A 20,338-nucleotide genomic window follows, 5' to 3' on the forward strand; every position below is an offset into this window, starting at 1 on the left:
CACATAAGCATACTGTCTCTGATGCTGGACTTGTCTGTTGCGCAGTCTGTTCAGCTTTTGCCAATGGTGTTGAGCTCTTTGCAGGATTCGGACTAGAGGTGCGGAAGCATCACTCCGTTCATCACAGAAAGGGCTCAGAAAGGGCATTTGCAAGCAAATGCATGCAAAACTCTCACAGGAGCACCCACTGTCAGATGCACTACCATCCCCTCTCCTTTCCCTCCCTACCCCCAGAGCCACACACCTTCCCTGGAGCAGGAGAAGAATCCTGCAGCAGCAGGGGAGGTGGCGGCCTGGACACTCAGAGTGCCCGTTTCTCAGGTGAGAAAGGGACTGGGGAGAGAGATGTGAATACAGTGGAGGCTGGTGGGTCCAGTTTCAGTGGGGCTCTGGATCTATTCTGGGTTTCAGTCAGAATCAACCAGACTGCTACGGGAGCTATCCAAGGTGCTGAACACTATCCCCAAAATGGGTTCAGCACCTTGGATGGCTCGTTTAGAGTTCTAGATGATTCTGACTGGCTGGTTCTGTCTCAGCCAGAAGGTTTTTGTCTGTTCATGGGATGGCTTCTTCCAAGTAAATCGTACAAAATAAAATGAACTCCACAACATCCATGCATTTTGATACACACTAAAGAGTTCTGTTGGTCTTGGAGTCGTTTGTAATTTTCTCTGACTTCCCCCGCACACACATATACCCCACCATTAAGTTTGCAAGCAGGCAAGCTGGTAGTCCTCGTTAACACAAATGAGGATGAATATTTAAAAAGAGACACTCTTGATCAATTTTATTGAAGAAATGGTTTAAAAAAGGAGTAGTAGTAGTAGTCTAGATTGGGGATAAGCATTGTGGTTCCCATGGGCACCAGCGCACCCTTGTGCACCTCTCTTTGCGCCTACCAACTTTGCTTATCCCCTCCCATTTTTAAAAAATTAACACCTTTTCTTACCAGCAACGGAGATCACTTCAAAGCAAAGTGAGGGCTCACTGCTGCTATCGTCATTTCCCATGAATGCCTCTGGGCCACACATGGGACGCAGAGACATTCTTGCAAATGAAGATGGCAGGTGGCTGCAGGCCGAGGCAGTGCATCTAACAGCCCATGGCAGTCATTTTCTGGTGGTGCCCAGGACAGTTTGTCAAACTGGTAATTTGCCCATGGGCCCAAAAATGTTTCTTACCCCTGATCTAGATGGTTAGTGTCAGAACATGCCATTATTTGTCTCTACATACCAGCACGGCTTGGTCTGTATGGAGTGGTGCTGAGTTCTTCTATACATGAAGGGCTGAGCAACGGCAGATTAGCCTTCGCTGGCCCCAGCTGGCTGCAAATGCTGTCTTCAGCTCATCATTTTATTCTTCCATTGTCAAATTGACCTCCCTCACCTACCTTTTCCTTCCATTCCCCTTTCCCTGTGAGTCTTGTCTTTAGGTCTGCAAGCCTGACAGAAAGGCCATGTCTTATTTTCATTTATGTGCAGCATCACTTGGGGGGTGGCATTTCTGTTGGAAAAGAGAGATACACACACATACATATATATATATATATATATATATATTACAATAAATACATAAAAGATTTCTTTCTGTAAAGTGCTAAACAGTGCTTAAAGTTTCAGTTGATTTGGTACAATTAATAACTTCATTTGAAACCTGCAGATTACAAGGGTAGACACTGAAGCTGACTCTAAGCAGAGTTGTCACCTGGAAATGAGCAATGCAGCACGAGCACCATCTTTGCAAACACTCTGTCCAGGATTCCAAATGGTTGCTTTAGATCAGGGTGAGCGAGTTGTGGCCCTCAGTTGTTTTGGCCCATGACTCCTATCGGCTCTAGCCAGCATAGCCAAGGGTGAGGGATGACTAGAATTGTGGGCCAAAACATCTGGAGGGCCACAAGTTGCCCGCCCCTGCTGAGATGCATCCTGCTGTTGCATGCAGCCAGTTGGATTTCAAAACATTTGACCCCATAAAGAGTAGATCACTAGCTCAGTTTCAAAAGCAGAATGCTCTTGGGTGTGGGAGGTTGTTGGAGAAACATCCAAGCCCCCTTGGAAGTGGGAAACTAGTCACACAGGCTTGTTGTTTTTTAACCTGCTTTGTGTTGCAATAGCTATGGCAGGGAATCACACACACACACACCCAAAAGAGAAAAAGAGTGCAAGCTAAAGGTTAAGTTATCCTTTGAGCTTTTAAGGGAACAGCCCTATGGAATCTGCCCTTGATACTTGTAAGCTTCCAAACTCAAGACGCTTACAAGTATCCAGTGCAGGAGGTACAGAGGAGGTGACTGTCACCTCAGCCATCCCTCCCAGTCTGCATTTCAGCTAGACAGGCTTTTTTGCCCATCTAGCCAAGGTATCATAGAGGGGGAAGGAAGGAGGCTGGAGAGGCCTCTGGATGCAGCATAAGCTTCTCTCCTCCCCACCCAAGGGAATGCCCCTTTTACCTTCCCTCCAAGGTTGCTTTTGTGACTTTGGAGAAGCAGCTGGCATGGTTCTCTCCATGCCAGCTGCGATGGGGGAGGGGGAGGGGGAGGGAGGGAGTTTGGATTCCTGGCTCTGAGGTTGGAGCAGTGTCTCCAACCTCAGATCCAGGAATCCAAAATATCCTATGGCCCCCCCATACTCTGTCTATGGGCCATAGGATTGCTTCCTAAAGCAGTTAGGTGTAGTGGCAAGGGTCACTCAGGGTGCAGAGTTAATTTACAGCTCTGGATGCACCACAGAGCCTTGAATGCACACGGGCATCACAAAGGGGGAGGGAATGTCGCCTGGTAGCCAGGTGGAGCCAAATAATTTCTCTTTTAGACTGTTTTGTTGTGTATAAAAAGACTAGCGGGTTCACTATGTTCTGTAGTAGTAGTGGTTTCATTCTGTTAGAAGCCTGGCCTGATTTGTGCTGCTGTTTTATACTTCCAGCTGCTTAGCCAGAGGACCATCTGTTTATGACTCAGTGAAGTTTGCCAGGCCCTTCACTTTCTGGATCCAATCTGCTTTATGCAACCACTTCTGCTGACAGTTTGTGTGTATCAATGATATTTAAATGGTACACACTCCATATTTACTTAGAACTTAAATACCCTGTACAATTAAGTATACTTGCATCTCATGGCCCTAGTCAAAAGAAACTGTTATCTTCACAAAATCTTCTGAACATTATCCAGTCTTATCTATACCAAGTGAGAACATATTTCAAACTAGTTATTTACTCAAAGGGAGATTTAAATACCTAATAGACATGTTAAGATGGTAAACAGTTCAATGCTGAGGCAAAGATTATTTATGCTGTAGCTGATTGCAAGTTAAACCGACTTGGTTATAGCGATTAGTCTACTTGTAGAGAAAAAGAAAATCGGCCTAAGAATGTATGTTAAAGAGCAGCTCTAATAGTTGATTTATTGGAGAATGTATAATGAATGACTCATACTGGCTTATTTTAAATAATTTCCCTTGCAAAAGTGGAAGGGAAAGAGGAGCAGAGTGAAGTGAAAGATCAGTTCCCAACCTTGCAGTGGTAGGGTATTTGTGGCTTTGTTTTGCTTGCCCAAATCCTCTTAAGAAAAACAACAACATGAAATTCTATCATATCTTATAAAAAAAAACAACAACCAGGCAAACAGGAGAGCTTCTGAGATGATTTTTACACGTGATACTAAAAGTATGGTCCTGCCCTGATTGCTTTTGAATGTTCACATGGGATAGAAAGCAAAAAAATAAAACAACAATCCCACTGTTATAAAATTGCAGAAATGACATTCCAGCCAATTTTGAAGCCGGGTTTATATTTGCATTACAAGATTATTTAAAACCTATTGAAGCCTCACATGTGAAAATGCTCTTACAGAATGGTTGGAGCAGCTCTCACATTCTGGCAGGTGAAACACAACGGTCTAATCGCTATTTCAGAGTTGTGTATGTGCTCAAGGCAACATAAATTATAGATGTTTTGCATAAGGCACAGGTCTAACTAAATTCCTTTGCAAGAGCTTCTTCCATGTTGGCATTCTTCGGACTGAAAAACGGAAATAGACAGGGCCTGGCAACACACCCACTCAGAGCAAGATCTCCCCTCTGTGTAATCTGCAAGCTTGCATACTGCCCTGCAAACTTTGCTTAGTCCTCATCCTAACATATTGTTTTACTGTCCCTTTAGTTTTGCCCATGTGCACCAACACAGCTGTCTGGAGAATGCTGAACAGCCATCTGAGTGGTGGGAGCTGGACTTGGCGGGGGGAAATTGGTCAAGAGTGTGGCACCCATACCTTCCAAGATGTACAGAAATTGGACTTTAAGGAGGAAAATATCCAACCTGTTAGGCAGGTTGAATATGTTAATATTACCTAATCCTACTTCTATTAATTTTGTACCTAGCATGCCTTCTCAAATGAATCCCCCACCTTGGCTAATATAAGGACTACCACATTTCCTTCTCCTTCTGTTCCCTGCCTTAATGGGGACTTCTGATTAGTGCTGGGAATTGTGGGGGTTTGTATTTCTGAAGATAGATCCTCCGTTTGCTTCTCTGCCCCAGCCTGCTTCTGTGTAATCTGAGTTGCTGCTTTTGTTTTGTTTTTTGCACGAGGTACAATTCTTATCTAATAAATCTGCAAGAGCTTCCCTGTTTACCATGTTAAGATCTGAAACAGGCTAAACATTATGCCCACTCTCAAGAGCTTTTTCTTTTTCCTCCCACACTCAGCTGGTAATTTTTATAATAAGCTGAGAAAGAGTTTGTGTTGCGGCGGGCGAACTCACCCTGAGTGAATTCATTATTTACTTGGAAAGTAACAAATTCATCCATATGCACTTGGACGAGAGTTCTCCTTCAACACAAAATCGCATCCCATGTCCATGGGCTTTTGTGCATGTGCAATATCAAGGTGCATCTTGGGAGCTGTAGTTTGTAACTTCATAATGCAGCATGATGTCATGTGTCACCACAATATGTGGCCCCTTTCTGATTGGTTGTTTTCATGTGGCCTGCTTGCATGATAATGTCATGTGATATTTACTTAACATTACCGATCACCAATATGAAGGTGGACCCACTTCCTCTCTGGAGCCAGAGCTGTGGCAGCAGCAGCTAATGAGACTGCTTCATGTAAGTTTTGGGGGTGGTCAAGGTAGGAGGACAATTAAAAATTTCACGGAGGGTGGGAATCTGTGTATTACTTTATTGCACATGCTCCGAAGCTTGCAATCAATTCCGAACTTAGCAGCAAATTTGTAATACATTGATCCAGGCTACAAAGGTGGGCATTACGAACAGATGGGATTTGACCAAAGTGCTGACTAATTATGAAATTTGGCAGCCCCACTAATTGTGTGTCACTTGAAATCTCCCATCATTGCAGTATCAACTTTGGTTGGTAGTAATGAAGGTATGATTTTATTGTCGCTATAAATTATCAGAAGAGATAAGTAAAACAGAGATTAGTAGGCAAGCTGAGATAGGAGGGTATGGACAGTGAACAGAGGAAGATGACCCTTTATTTCCCTCCCCTTCATCTACAATTAGTGGTCCCATTTGGGCAGGACTCTGGGGCAGATATCCAAGGCCCTGCTAAGCAGAATCAGCAGGGGGGCCATGCAAACACAGCAGAGCTGGTTTACCACATTTTGACGTCAGTGAAGTAATATGCATGACCTTCTATGTGGGGACACACACACAAGATTGGTACATCTAGAGTCTAAATTTATCTAATTGTACCACTAACAACACAGGAAAACAGCATCCCAGGCCAATGGGGTAAATAAAGGATGTCCCCATCTCTTAGAAATAATAGTGGGCTTCTTTCTACTTTCCAATCAACTGCACTTGACGGATTTCAACAGGAGGGGGAAAACACATCTAGAAGTGCATTTGGGCTATTTGTTTTCTAGGGGATTTCCCCCTTCTCCTGGGAGCCAGCTGGAGAAACACATTCTCACGAATCTCATCAGTCCATCCGGAGAGATGCTTGCTTTTTGCCCTTTGTGTGTAGGAAGTAACAGAAAGCAAACTGGGAGCTGGAAGGTGGTACTGAAGTGAGAGAAAGTGGTGGAGCCATTGCGATTTTCCATCCATCATCCCCCTTGCTTCTCGCATGTGTGACATCTGGAGCTGACGTGCATGAGGAAAAGCTTGCACATACCAGAAAAAGGAAGAAAAGTCAGCATGTCTTTCTGTAAGATTTAATATTAGAAGATGATAGTATGGGAGGAACTGGAGGCCTTTTCCATGCTTTATGATATGGGATGCAGTTGCCCAAGGCGTACATATTCCTGGGTCTGCAGCATTTGTAGCCATTGATTACTGATGGTATATGAAGTAGCAATACAATGCCCACAATTTAGCCATTCTGCAGAAAAGTGTGGAGGCCTACCATATCAAAACCTTACCCAAACCGAAACATTTCCCCAATAGGTCTTGATAATGTTTAAGTTTATGGCAGGGAGGTCCATTGCTGAGTGCTAGATCTCTGAGCTACCTCTTCCACCTCCAGTGGTTTTCCCCCCACTATTCCTCCTCCTTGTAAGTAAAAAGGGTCTATCAGTTTCCTTGCCAGGTATATATGGAGAAGTTTGGCTAGCAGGGCTAGGCAAGCTGCTGCCCTGCTGGCTGGGGTTTATGGAAGGTGTAATCCAAAACATCTGGAGGGCACCAGTGTACCTACCCCTGGACTACAGAATAAAGACCATCTTTTTAAGTATCAGTCAAGAGAATTTGGGTGGAGTAAAGTGGTCAAAAGACATCTACACTGCATAAGCATAGGACACTTATGTCCCTCTTTTGACAGCACATCACAATTCTCTTAGGGATGGCAGCAAAAGAAGACTCGAAGCATTTCATCTTTAATGCATACTTTTGAATAGTTAAAAAGTATATGTAAAGGTAGAATTTTGAAAAGGACATAAACTATGGAATTTGCTACCACAAGATGTAGTGATGGCCACCAATTTGGATGGCTTTAAAAGGGGGTTAGACAAATTCCTGGAGGAGAAGGCTATCAATGGCTACTAGTCCTGCTGGCTATATGCTACCTCCAGTATCAGAGGCAGTGAGCCTATGTACACCAGTTGCTGGGGAACATGGGCGGGAGGGTGCTGTTGCGCCCATGCCCTACTTGTGGGTTTCCTACAGGTGGCTGTTTGTCCACTGTGTGAACAAAATGCTGGAGTAGATGGATCTTTGCATGGCTCTTCTTATGAAGGCATGTCATGAAAGGCTTAGAGGACACACCAGTCAGGAAGCTATACAAGAACTTTATTGTCTCTCTTGAACAAGAACAAAACAGCAATGGGAAATGCCTGACTCCACCCATATACAACTCAGTCCAGTGCCACCCAGAGACTAAACTATCATGGTGCTATTCACACAGTATGGGACAAAAGCAGAAAAAAGGGATGATATTAATGGGGGTGGGGGAAGATTTAAGAATCTTAAAAAAGAAAGGAAGGTTCACATCTAAATCATTAATGCTCTGCAGATTTTCAAGGCCCTAAAATATACACAAAAGCTACACATACTTGTTAATTGCCATTGATGCTCAACAAGGAAGATGGGGCCGCATCTCTGAGGGGAAAATCAATGCATGTGTTAGGCCCTCACTCCAGGCCCCTTTATTTGTCAACATTCCATGAAAAGATTGTTATCATCTTTATCCAATTTCTCTGTCAGTCTTCTCTGCAACATTTCTATTGCCATCTGTCTAGTAATCGCTACTGTGGTGCAGTGGCAGTCTCCCGGAATTGAGGAAGGAGAGAAACAGGTGAATGACAACAGCAATGAAGGCATTCTCTGAACCTCCTTTCCAGCCACAGGCTTTGAGGGCAGCCACGTTCTGCCCAGGACATCCAGTATCAATACCCTGCACTTTCTTCAGACTACTTGAACGACCACCTATTGACATTGCACTATAGGGAGGGTTTGGAGCTCAGTGGCAGAGCCCCTGCCTTGCATGCAGAAGGTCCCAGGTTCGATCCCCGGCATCTCCAGGTAGGGCTAGGAAAGAATCCTGCCTGAAACCTTGGACAGCAGCTGCTGCCAGTCAGTGTTGACAGTACTGGGCTAGATGGACCCAGGGTCTGACTCAGTTTAAAGCAGCTTCCTAAGTTCCCAGATCTGCAACAAATATAGGTAGGACCAAAGCAGAGCATATGAAACATAGTGACTTGAAGAGCTTATTTTCCTGCATTAAGCTTTCACTGCTGGGCAGGGAATAATTGAATATGACCATTATTCAATCTGTGAACTATTGTATGGACCAAGACACTAGCTGTTGGCTCGCTGCCACTGAACAATCCACAAGCAAATCCAGAATGAATGACCCTTCAAGCTCAGCGCTTCCAATCTAAGTCACATATATTCTTTTACATGGCTCCTGTTATCGTCATGCGTTCATAAAGACATCTGTCTGGAGTAGGCAAGCTAAAGACTTTACACACAGGGCTCAGTTACACTTTCCATTTAAGCTTGCACAGTGTGCAGGTGTTCAGTGTGAGTCGAAAGACAGTGGAGGCTTAGAAGTCTCGGCTCCTTCTGCTTTAGCACTTTAAGGGCGCAATCCTATGCATGTTTCGACAGAGAAAAGGCCTACAACTCCCAGCATTCCCCAGCCAGCAAGGCTGGGGAATGCTGGGAGTTGTAGGCCTTTTCTCTGTCGAAACTTGCATAGGATTGTGCCCTAAATCAAAAATCCTGGCTGTGAGCCTCGGTAGCCAAGCTCTTTGTTGTTGTTGTTGTTGTTGTTGTTGTTTAGTCGTTAAGTCGTGTCCAACTCTTCGTGACCCCACAGACCATAGCACACCAGGCCTTCCTGTCCTCTGCTTTCTCCTGGAGCATGCTCAAGTACATATTCATTGCATCGGTGATGCTATCTAGCCATCTCATCCTCTGCCGTCCCCTTCTCCTTTTGCCTTCCATCTTTCCCAGCATCAGGGTCTTTTCCAGGGAGTTTTCTCTTCACATTAGGTGGCCAAAATATTTGAGCTTCAGCTTCAGTATCTGTTCTTCCAATGAGCACTCAGGGTTGATTTCCTTTAGGATTGACTGATTTGACCTCCTTGCAGTCCAGGGGACTCGTAAGAGTCTTCTCCAGCACCACAGTTCGAAGGCATCAATTCTTCGGCACTCAGCCTTCCTTATAGTCCAGCTCTCACCACCACACGTTGCTACTGGGAAAACCATAGCTTTGATTATACGAATCTTTTTCGGCAAGGTGATGTCTCTGCTTCTTACTATGCTGTCTAGGTTTGCCATAGCTTTCCTCCTAAGGAGCAAGCGTGTTTTAATTTCATGGCTACAGTCACCATCTGCGGTCATCTTGGAGCCCAAGAAAGTAAAATCTGTCACTGCTTCCATGTTTTCCCCTTCTATATGCCAGGAAGTGATGGGGCCAGATGCCATGATCTTAGTTTTTTTAATGTTGAGTTTCAAACCAGCTTTTGCACTCTCCACTTTCACCCTCGACAAGAGGCTCTTTAGATCCTCTTCACATTCTGCCTTTAGGGTGGTATCGTCTGCATATCTGAGGTTGTTGATAATTCTCCCAGCAATCTTAATTCCGACCTGTGATTCATCCAACCTGGCATTTCTCATGATATACTCTGCATATAAATTAAATAAGCAGGGTGACAATATACAGCCTTGTCATACTCCTTCCCAATTTTGAACCACTCGGTTGTTCCATGTCTGGTTCTTACTGTTGCTTCTTGTCCCTCATACAGGTTTCTCAGAAAACAGGTAAGGTGGTCTGGTACTCCCATCACTTTCAGAATTTGCCACAGTTTGTTGTGAACCACACAATCAAAGACTTTAGTGTAGTCAATGAAGCAGAAATAGACGTTTTTCTGGAATTCTCTTGCTTTCTCCATGATCCAGCGAATGTTGGCGATTTGATCTCTAGTTCCTCTGCCTCTTCGAAACCCAGCTTGTACTTCCGGTAGTTCTCGGTTCACATGCTGCTGAAGCCTAGCTTGTAGGATTTTGAGCATAACCTTGCTGGCATGTGAAATGAGCGCAATTGTACGGTAGTCTGAACACTCTTTGGCGTTGCCCTTCTTTGGAATTGGAATGTAAACTGACCTTTTCCAGCCTTGTGGCCACTGTTGAGTGTTGAGTGTTGAGGCATATTGAGTGCAGCACTTTAACAGCATCATCTTTTAGGATTTTAAGTAGCTCAGCTGGAATACTGTCATCTCCGCTAGCTTTGTTGTTAGTAATGCTTCCTAAGGCCCACTTGACTTCACTCTCTAGGATGTCCGGCTCAAGTTCAGTGAGCGCACTATCATGGCTATCAGGGACATTCAGATCTTTCCTGTATAGTTCTTCTGTGTATTCTTGCCACCTCTTCTTAATCTCATCTGCTTCTGTTAGGTCCCTGCCTTCTTTGTCCTTTATCATGCCCGTCTTTGCACAAAATGTTCCCTTGAGATCTCCGATTTTCTTGAAAAGATCTCTAGTCTTTCCCATTCTATTGTTTTCCTTGATTTATTTGCATTGTTCATTTAAGAAGGCCTTCTTGTCTCTCCTTGCTATTCTCTGGAACTCTGCATTCAGTTGGATATATCTTCCCCTTTCTCCCTTGCTTTTTGCTTCCCTTCTTTCCTCAGCTACTTGTAAAGCCTCATCAGACAGCCACTTTGCTTTCTTGCATTTCTTTTTCTTTGGGATGGATTGAGTTGCTGCCTCCTGAACAATGTTACGGACCTCCGTCCATAGTTCCTCAGGCACTCTGTCTATCAGGTCTAATCCCTGAAATCTATTCCTCACTTCCACTGTTTATTCATAAGGGATATGATTGAGGTCATACCTGAATGGTTTAGTGGTTTTCCCTACGTTCTTCAATTTCAGCCAAAATTTTGCAAGAAGCAGCTCATGATCTGAGACACAGTCAGCTCCAGGTCTTGTTTTTACTGACTGTATGGAGCTTCTCCATCTTTGGCTGCAAAGTTCATAATCAATCTGATTTCGATATTGACCATCTGGTGATGTCCATGTGTAGAGTCGCCTCTTGTGCTGTTGGAAAAGCGTGTTTGCTTTTGCTATGATCAGCGTGTTCTCTTGGCAAAACTCTATTTGCCTTTCTCCTGCTTCATTTTGTACACCAAGGCCATGCTTGCCTGTTATCCCGGTGATTTCTTGACTTCCTACTTTAGCATTCCAATCCCCTATGATGAAGAGGACATCTTTTTTTGGTATTAGTTCTAGAAGGTGTTGTAGGTCTTCAGAGAACCGATCAACCTCAGCTTCTTCGGCCTCAGTGGTTGGGGCATAGACTTGAATTACTGTGATGTTGAATGGTTTGCCTTGGATTCATACTGAGATCATTCTATCATTTTTGAGATTGTATCCCAGTACTGCTTTTCCCACCCTTTTGTTGACTATGAGTGCTACTCCATTTCTCCTAAGGGATTCTTGCCCACAGTAGTAGATAGGATGGTCACCTGAATTAAATTTGCCCATGCTTGTCCATTTTAGTTCACTGATTCCCAAGATGTCGATGTTCAGTCTTTCCATCTCATGCTTGACAACCTCCAGCTTACCTTGATTCATTGATCTTACATTCCAGGTTCCTAAACAATATTGTTCTTTACAGCATCAGACTTTCTTTTCACCACCAGACACATCCACAGCTGAGTGTCCTTTCGGCTTTGGCCCAGCTGCTTCACTCTTTCTGGCACTACTTGGAAATTCCCTCTGCTCTTCCCCAGTAGTATATTGGACACCTTCGGACCTGAGGGGCTCATCTTCCGGCGTCATATCTTTTAGCCTTGTGATACGTTCCATGGGGTTTTCTTGGCAAGAATACTGGAATGGGTTGCCATTTCCTTCTCCAGTGGACCACATTTTGTCAGAACCCTCTGCCGTGACCTGTCCGTCTTGGGTGGCCCTGCACGGCATAGCTTATGGCTTCACTGAGTTACGCAAGCCCCTTCGCCACAACAAGGCAGTGATCCATGAAGGGGGCGCCAAGCTGTACTTAGTGTCAAATAGAATGGGGAAATGGTGTAGGATGTCATGGATATAGGAAGCACCTGTATAGTCCTGATTATTTCTTGGAGCAGTAGACCATTAATTATACATATACATGCATGCTCTTTTAAAGGATCTTGTCTGAGCAAGGGCAAACTCCTTAACTGGAGGTAGGATTTCATATGAAGATGGGCATTGTCTTCCTATATATCTTACACATGCACGCATATACTTGGACACACACATACCTTTCAATTTATATAGTTTGGGATGCGCATGACGTGGGAAGGAGCAGCCTGACTTACCTGGGACTTGCAGAAGTCGGTTCCTGCAAATCCCTCTCGAGTCCCTTTCTTTGTGGAGAGAGAGGTGTGGAGTTCCATGCTTCTCTCTGCATGGAAAAAGTTTGTTAAGTGGGCAAGGGAAGATGATGTCACAGGAGGGGAGGGGCTTCAGAGGGGAAGCCCCACCCCTTGCCATCATCCAGCTGACCAACTTGGTCCAGTGGGGATGAAAAGTGGAGGACTGATATATAAACACACACTTGGGATTCACTGAGTAGGGATTTCAGAGGAATCCATCCAAGGGGTGGAGTTTGCCAAGCTTTTAGCAGCTCGGACCCCCAGCCTTTAGTTCATGAGCTGGCAGCGAGTCGATTGCATCGAATCATGCCAGATTGCACATTTTCCACACACACCCCGTAAATAGCAACTTGAGCAAATAGCGGCTGCAAATTACAAAAAATATGTCTGAAATTTGTGCAAATTATGCAAATTGTGGCTAAAATTTGCTCAAGTTCCTATTTACAGGGGGGGAAACCCTGAGAACAGTTCCTGGATTTCAGGAAACCCCCTGTAGCTTGGCTCGCAACTGCAAGCCGAGCCAGGGGCGCCAGGGAAATCTGGCAAATCCAGAAAGGGACAGATTTCCCTGTGATGGACATCCCTATCACTGAGGCATAGCAGGGAAGACACTTAGCCACAACACAGAAACCTGAAATTGGGTGCATGCATGATCCAATCAAAGTTAGCACTTTTTAAATGCCATTGACTTCAAAGGGAGATGTTTAATCCAGTGGTTAAAACTGCTGTTGCAATCAATGGTAAGTTCTTAACTTGGCTTACAATGTGACTGCTGCTTACTAGAACCACACACCTGGCCCCCAGACAGGAGATGTGTATACCCCTCCTCTGAATTAGGAGACATGGAGCGCTCCCCAAAATGGTTACATGGTTTTCGCACTAGGTAGACAGTTGAGACTTCATAATACTAGCCTAAGGCACCATTTGCTTAGCAATGAATGACTGACTTAAGCAAGTCTTGTGGAGGAAAGATTAGTGTGGCAGTAGAGGAAGAACCCCCTTAATACCCTTCAAACAATTTTGAATTCAGCACAAGGGTGATTACCTCATCACAGAGCCTAGCACAGAGCATGCAGATGAGCAAAGGGCTGGATGCCCCTGATCTTATCTGATCTCAGAAGCTAAGCAGGGTCAGCCCTGGTTAGTACTTAGAGGGGAGACTGTCTGGGAATCCAAAGATTTTTTATTTAAAAGTTAATACGTCGAACGGCCAAACTATGCATTACATTTTGTCATTTTTTAAAAGTGTGTTTTAACTGGTCACTTTCATTTTGAAGGAAAAGCAGCCATGCAGGACCCTGATTCAGAACATGCTCCCAATCTGATTGGGCCAAAAACTGAGGGTGGTGGCCCAGCAAGAATTAGTAGTCTGTTAGAGTGGCCATGTATCTAGGGATGTCAGAGAATTCCGCCACGGATCTCGGTGAGGCCGAATGCCAGTGCATTCGGTCCCCCGAAATCCGTGGCGGAACGAAGCCCCCCGCCCCCCACCCCGCGAAAGGCATGCGGAACGGGACACCTACCTGCTGCAGTTCACGCTGCTTTGTGAATGGTGGCCGCAGCTGTGGCTGCGGCTGCCATTCGCTTCTTCATTATAGCCGTGATAGGCTATGTAAATACTTACATAGCCTATCATGGCTAACGCAGGGACGCCATTTGCGTCCCTGCAGAAGCCGTGATAGGCTGTGTAAGTATTTACGTAGCCTATCATGGCCAAAAAAAAGGGAACGCAAATGGCGGCAGCTACAGCGGCCGCCATTTGTGTTCCCTCTTTTTTTTGGCTGTGATAGACTATGTAAATATTTACGTAGTCTATTACAGCAAAAGAGAGGGGCACAAATGGCATAGTGGCCACCATTTGCGCCCATCTCTTTTGCCATGATAGGCTACATAAATATTTATGTAGCCTATCATGACCCCCCAAAAAAGGGGAATGCAAATGGTGGCCGCTGTAGCCGCCGCCATTTGCGTTTGCTGTTTGGTTTTTTGCCGTGATAGGCTAGGTAGATATTTACGTAGCCTATCACGGCAAAATACAGGGACGCAAATGGCGGCGGCTATGGCAGACGCCATTTGCGTCCCCGTGCAGGCTGCCCAGGGGCCGGATGTCCGGCTGTGGGCAGCCCCGGCCAGCGGCTCCACGGAATTGCCGCAGAGTGGAGCCGGCCGGAGAGAATTTCAGGGGGAGGGACGGAGCGCCTCCCCCCCACTGCGAATGTCACCCTTCGAAAAGGTAAGTGACTTTTGTATATCCCTACATGTATCCTACTTTACAGAAGACAGTCCTCTACTTGAATGGCTGTCAGTCCTCTATTTAAAGCCATCTTTTATTTAACATCAGACTATAAGACAAGCTGTGCTGGATCAGACAAAAGGCCTACGTAATCCACCATTCTGTTCACACAATGGCCAACCAGAAATTGCCCATCAACAGCTAGCACCTGGGAGGTGTCTTCGCCAGTGATTTACTCTGAGCTGGCTGCATTTGGAGGACGTTAGGGATACATGACATCGTGGCCATCCAGCAGCCACCCCGGAGCTTATAGCAGAAAAACTGGATTTCCTGAGACTGCTTATAGTCTGATTCTTTTCCTTAAGTCGAGTTCTCCGTGGTATAGGTGCTGTGTGCCCCAGCCCCGCATTTACCTCAGGTATGCTAGCCCTGCCCAGGGGTATGCCTTTCATAGGGACCCCAGGCCAGGGGTGTTTCCTGTCCCTGTGTTTCCTGCCCTTGTGTTTCCTGAGCACAAACCAATTAGTGTCTACTCCGAAGTAACTCCCATTGTGGTCAATGAGGCTTGTCCCCTGAATGTGCACACCAGCATTTACAGAGGTCCCCCTCAACTGAAATAGCACATTTTAAAGCACGAATTCCCTAAAGGCTGTAAAGCGCTTTCCTGAAGCTGCAATTCTCCATTGTGTGGTTTATCACCTTTGGAAGTAATTAATTCACATCTTCGTTCCTGCGCAGCATCAGGTTAGAAAGGGGGCTGGTTCCCCATCCCTTTGTTTCCCCCCTCTGTCTTTCCCAGCACAAACCTATGTGTGTCTACTCAGAAGTAACTCCCATTGTGGTCAACAAGGCTTGTCCCCTGAATTCGCACTCCCGAAGTTACTGAGATTCCCATGAATTGAAATAACACATTTAGACAGCCTTAATGTTGAAGCTTCAATCGACTACAGCAGGGCAGTGAGAACACTGCATTCTTGTAATGATTGTTTATTTAAGGAAGTAATTAATGTGGGGGGGGAGAAGAAGATTATTCACAGCTTCAGCAGCTCCAAAGCAGGAGGAACACTGTGTTCCTGCAAAGATTGTTGCTTTAAGGAAGTAAGCAATGTCCGGGGAGGGGAGAGAAGGGAAGTGAATTTTGTGAAGACACAGGAGGAAACCTCAGGATTTTATTGAAGGACAAAGGGGGGAGAGCTGGGCAGGAAGCCTCTCTTATTGATTGAGGAGCCCCTGCCAGTCAAATGATGTTCACTCCAACCCCCCCCCCCCCGAAGTATGTTCTGTGAAGTGACTTATACTGGTGTGGTGCACTAGCTTGTGGAGCCCTGTGCGGACACAAGCGCACCAAAGCTGATCCCTTGAAAAAATCCGGGTAATCCTCCATTCATTTCTCCTTCTATTGTTGGGGAGAAACCCCCCTGGACATCAAACTACACACATACACAGGTCACTTAGCTACAGTCTTTCTCATTATGGTGTCATCTATTGTATTTCTATTTAAATTCTAGTAATTATTTCTAAATTTGCATATGTATTAGTGCTGTGCCAAAAATTTGTCCCACATTTTTTTGAGCATTCTCATTCAATTTGATAGAAAAGAAATTGCTTTCAAAAAGAAAAGGTGGAGGAATATTAGAGAAATTCTCATGGGTTGGGTTTGGGGTTCTTGTGCTTACTTTACTTATGAGGTGGCCGAGGAGCATGAGTGAGTGTCCTGTCTGTTATTGTACAATAACTTCTGTGGCAGCCAGTAGCCTCCTTGGCTTCCCACACTTCAGTTAAAGCCATCAAGAGGAAGACATCATGAGGCAATTCCTGCCATGGGGCTTTCTCAGTTCAGAAAGTGCAGGTGGCCTGGGAGGCTGCACAGCAATAGAAAGATGTGTAACAGAGAAAGAAAACATACACTGCACCCTTGGCCACCTCACAGTAGGGATGTACGAAAGTGACTTACCTTTCCGCGGATTATGTTGATGGGGGGAGAGGCGTTCCGTCTTCCGACCGGCTGCCGCCGCCACCATTTCCAGGTTAAAAAACAACAACAAAAAAAACCTGATAGGCTACGTAAAGATTTTCGTAGCCTATCATGGCTAGATTTTAAAAAAACACTGTGATAGGCTACATAAATGTTTACGTAGCCTATCACGTCTGACTTAAAAAAAAAAAACACGCGTGTATGCAAATGGCGGCGGCCATGGCCTCCGCCATTTGCGTTCCTTATTTTGGCACGTCTTAGTCTACGTAAACATTTACATAGACTAAGACGGCAAAAATAAGGGGAACGCAAATAGCGTAGATGCTACGCGTAGACGCGGCCATGGCCTCCGCTATTTGCGTTCCCCTTATTTTTGCCGTCTTAGTCTATGTAAATGTTTACGTAGACTAAGACGTGCCAAAATAAGGAACCCAAATGGCGGAGGCCACGGCCGCCGCCATTTGCATACACGCGTGTTGTTGTTTTTTTAAGTCAGACGTGATAGGCTACGTAAACATTTATGTAGCCTATCACAGTGTTTTTTTAAAATCTAGCCATGATAGGTTACGAAAATCTTTACGTAGCCTATCAGGTTTTTTTTGTTGTTGTTTTTTAACCTGGAAATGGTGGCGGCGGCAGCCGGTTGGAAGACCGGCCGCCACTGCCACCGGAGCCGCCGCCGCCAGGAAGATCCGCCCAAGGTAAGTTCCGTCCCGGGGGGTGGCGGGCCGTTCCGCCACCGATTTCAGGGGGCTGAATGCGCTGGCATTCGGCCTCCCCGAGATCCGTGGCGGAACTTTCCTACATCCCTACCTCACAGTGATGAGGTAATCTCAAAAATACTACCAAAAGAATTCAAAATTCTGCCCCAGAAGAGTGGAAGCCTCAACTCATGTGATGCTGTTGCCACCTACAGAAGCAGTGCAATGAACCAAAACCCCTTAGGAAAAAAGGAAATAATCTGTGCTACAACCCCTGCCAGTAGTGAGCCCTGCCTAGGAGAAACTGTTGGAGAATTTCTCCTCCCCTAGGAGAAATTCGGTGAAACTGTTCCCCCAATTCCTCTGTCCTCAAATAGGCTGGAGAATTTTGGGAGGCCATTTGTGCACAGCTCTAATATATACATAAATAAACATATGCACCTCTGTGTCCTCTCTTGCCCTTTGGGGTGTGTGGGTGTGATGCATTTCCTTTTTTTCTCCATAATGCTTAAGTGGCCATTCCTATAGTACATCCCAACTAAACTTCGCCTGAACGTATTAGAAGTTCTGTTTTATGAATGTACTTATTTTTTTTTTTATAGCTGATGCTTCTCAGATATAGTTATCTGGAAGCTGCTGGGTCCAGTTTAGGTGGGGTTGTAAATCCATTCTGGGTTTTAGTCAGAACCAGCCAAAACTCTAAAGGAGCTGTCCAAGGTGCTGAACCTATTTTGTGGCTAGGGTTCAGCACCTTGGATTGCTCTTTTAGAGGTCTGGCTGGTCCTGGCTAAAACCCAGAATGGATTCACAGCCCCACCAAAATCGGATCCACCAGCTTCCACTGGTAGTTATTACTACATGTATATCTCACTTTTCCACATATATCTCATTTCAAGGAAGAATACATGCGCTCCCCCCTCCATGTTATCATCACAACAACTCCATGAAGTAGGTTAGCCTGATAGAAGGTGACTGGCCCAAGATGAGCTTTATGGCTCAATGAGAGTTTGAACCACGATCTCCCCATTCCTAGTCCAACATGCTACCCACTACATTACAGAGGCTCTCCAGTTCAGAGTTAAGACTGCAGCAGGGCAATTCTGTGCATGTATGTTCCAGTGGAAGTCCCTCTAAGCAAAATGGGAGGTACTCCTGGGCATGCATAGGACTGCCGCCTTAATTGCTTCACATTCTATATATACCCAAGACATTCTTTGCATTCTTAAATGAACAGAAGGTGTGAAAGGAACCTTTCATATTTTAAACTGTGACTTGGAAATCAGTATCAATGCAAAGCTGTTAGAAAAGCCTTCCATCTTGGCGAGGGGGTATCAAAAGCAGCATTTCTTTCCCAGAGGTAACAATTAGAATTAGGCAAATGCCACATGTCATGCTTATTCAAGTCACATTATGCATAGCAAAACTTTTAGGGCAAAAACCGGGCTGCCTCCTTTCTGAATCAATTTATAGTGGTTATTATTGGGTTTAGATAATGGGACCCTGCACTGCCTGATCTCTAGTCAAAGCAATTCTACCTGGAGTCCTTTGGTGACTAATACACCCTTAGCTCAAAGTTTCCATTTCCTGCCACACAAAGGTGATATTGCCTGAAATAGTCCTGCAGCATAGATTTGCTGTACAAGGTCTTTAAACTTTTTTTTCAGATGTCTTGTACCATTAGCATTTTTTTCACCTTCTAAAAATATAGACCCAGTTTCTCTCACCTTTCCTTTTAATAAGAAATCTTTGCACTGCGATATCACCTTGGCTGCTCTCCAGTATACCTGGATGTCACTAATGATGCTGCATAACAAGAACTCCTCCCTTGGTAACCAAAAACAGTGTCCTTAATTTATATTCGGATACCATGCTACTTTTGGACAATGCTGCATCTTTACTTACTGTGCTAGTAATTTCGGTGTTGAAGCAAGTACAAAAGCTGAGGATCAAATGACAGGTTATGTTAAATGTTTTAAAAAAACTGTTATGTTTTAAAAAAAGAATACTAAGTATGTGGGGCCCTGATTTTCATTGGGACCGCAATGCACAGGGAGGGGATGTTTCACAGCAATCCCCCTCAAAATTGCACCCATGATTAGAATCATTTAAAACAACAACCACGTAGAATTAGTATGCTAATGACACCTCCTGTAAGGACAGAGACTGACCATTGAGACCCCACACTGATGCTGCTCACTGGAAGGACAGCGAATGGCCATTGTATCCTCATGCTGATGTCTCCTGCCTGAAAGAGAGAGACTGGCCATTGCAACCTTATGGATAGCTCATCTATCCAAAGGAGAGACTAGCCACTGTGACCTCATGCTGATGCCAGTCCCTGAAAGAAAGAAAGAGACTGGCCATTGCAACCTTATGGATAGCTCATCTATCCAAAGGAGACACTAGCCACTGTGTAGGGATGGCAGAGAATTCCGCCATGGATCTCGGTGAGGCCAAATGCCAGTGCATTCGGCCCCCCGAAATCTGTGGCGGAACGGCCTGCCCCCCGCCCCCCCCCATGGATCCCTCCCCAGGACGAGACTTACCTGGGGCGGATCTTCCTGGTGGCGGCGGCGGCTCCGGCAGCGGCTCCGGCAGCGGCTGGTATTCCGACAGGCTGCCGCCACCGCCATTTGCAGAGTTGTGGTTTTGTTTTTTTTCAAGATGTGATAGGCTACATAAAGATTTACGTAGCCTATCATGGCTCGGTAAAAAAACACAAAAAACCACGTACACAAAAATAAGGAATTTGTGTTCCTTATTTTTGGTGTCTTAGTCTACATAAATATTTACGTAGACTAAGACGGCGAAAATAAGGAGAATGCAAATAGCATAGCGGGCACTATTTGCGTCCCTTTTTGATTCGCCGTTTTAGCCTACGTAAATATTTACGTAGGCTAAAACGGCGAATCAAAAAGGGACGCAAATAGCGCCCGCTACGCTATTTGCGTTCCCCTTTATTTTCACTGTCATAGTCTACGTAACTATTTACATAGACTAAGATGGCCAAAAAGAAGGAACACAAATGGCGGTGGCCGTAGCTGCCGACATTTGCGTACGCAGTGTTTTTTGTTTTGTTTTTTACCCAGAGCCCTCCGCGGCCGGAAAT

At 45.1% G+C, this 20,338-nt stretch overlaps 1 long non-coding RNA gene across 1 annotated transcript in view; it reads right to left on the minus strand.

Moving 5' to 3' along the window:
* Window positions 1–20,338, minus strand: part of LOC146358984 (uncharacterized) — a 57,436-nt gene that overhangs the window by 8,760 nt on the left and 28,338 nt on the right. The window contains exon 2 of the long non-coding RNA XR_014786425.1: window positions 1,391–1,503. This is a non-coding gene — a long non-coding RNA (uncharacterized LOC146358984). The remainder of the gene's footprint in view (window positions 1–1,390; window positions 1,504–20,338) is intronic.

The sequence above is a fragment of the Heloderma suspectum genome, chromosome 1 (assembly GCF_057233095.1).
Source record: "Heloderma suspectum isolate Gila_16-S chromosome 1, 16-S_ref, whole genome shotgun sequence".
NCBI classification, from domain to species: Eukaryota; Metazoa; Chordata; class Lepidosauria; order Squamata; family Helodermatidae; genus Heloderma; species Heloderma suspectum.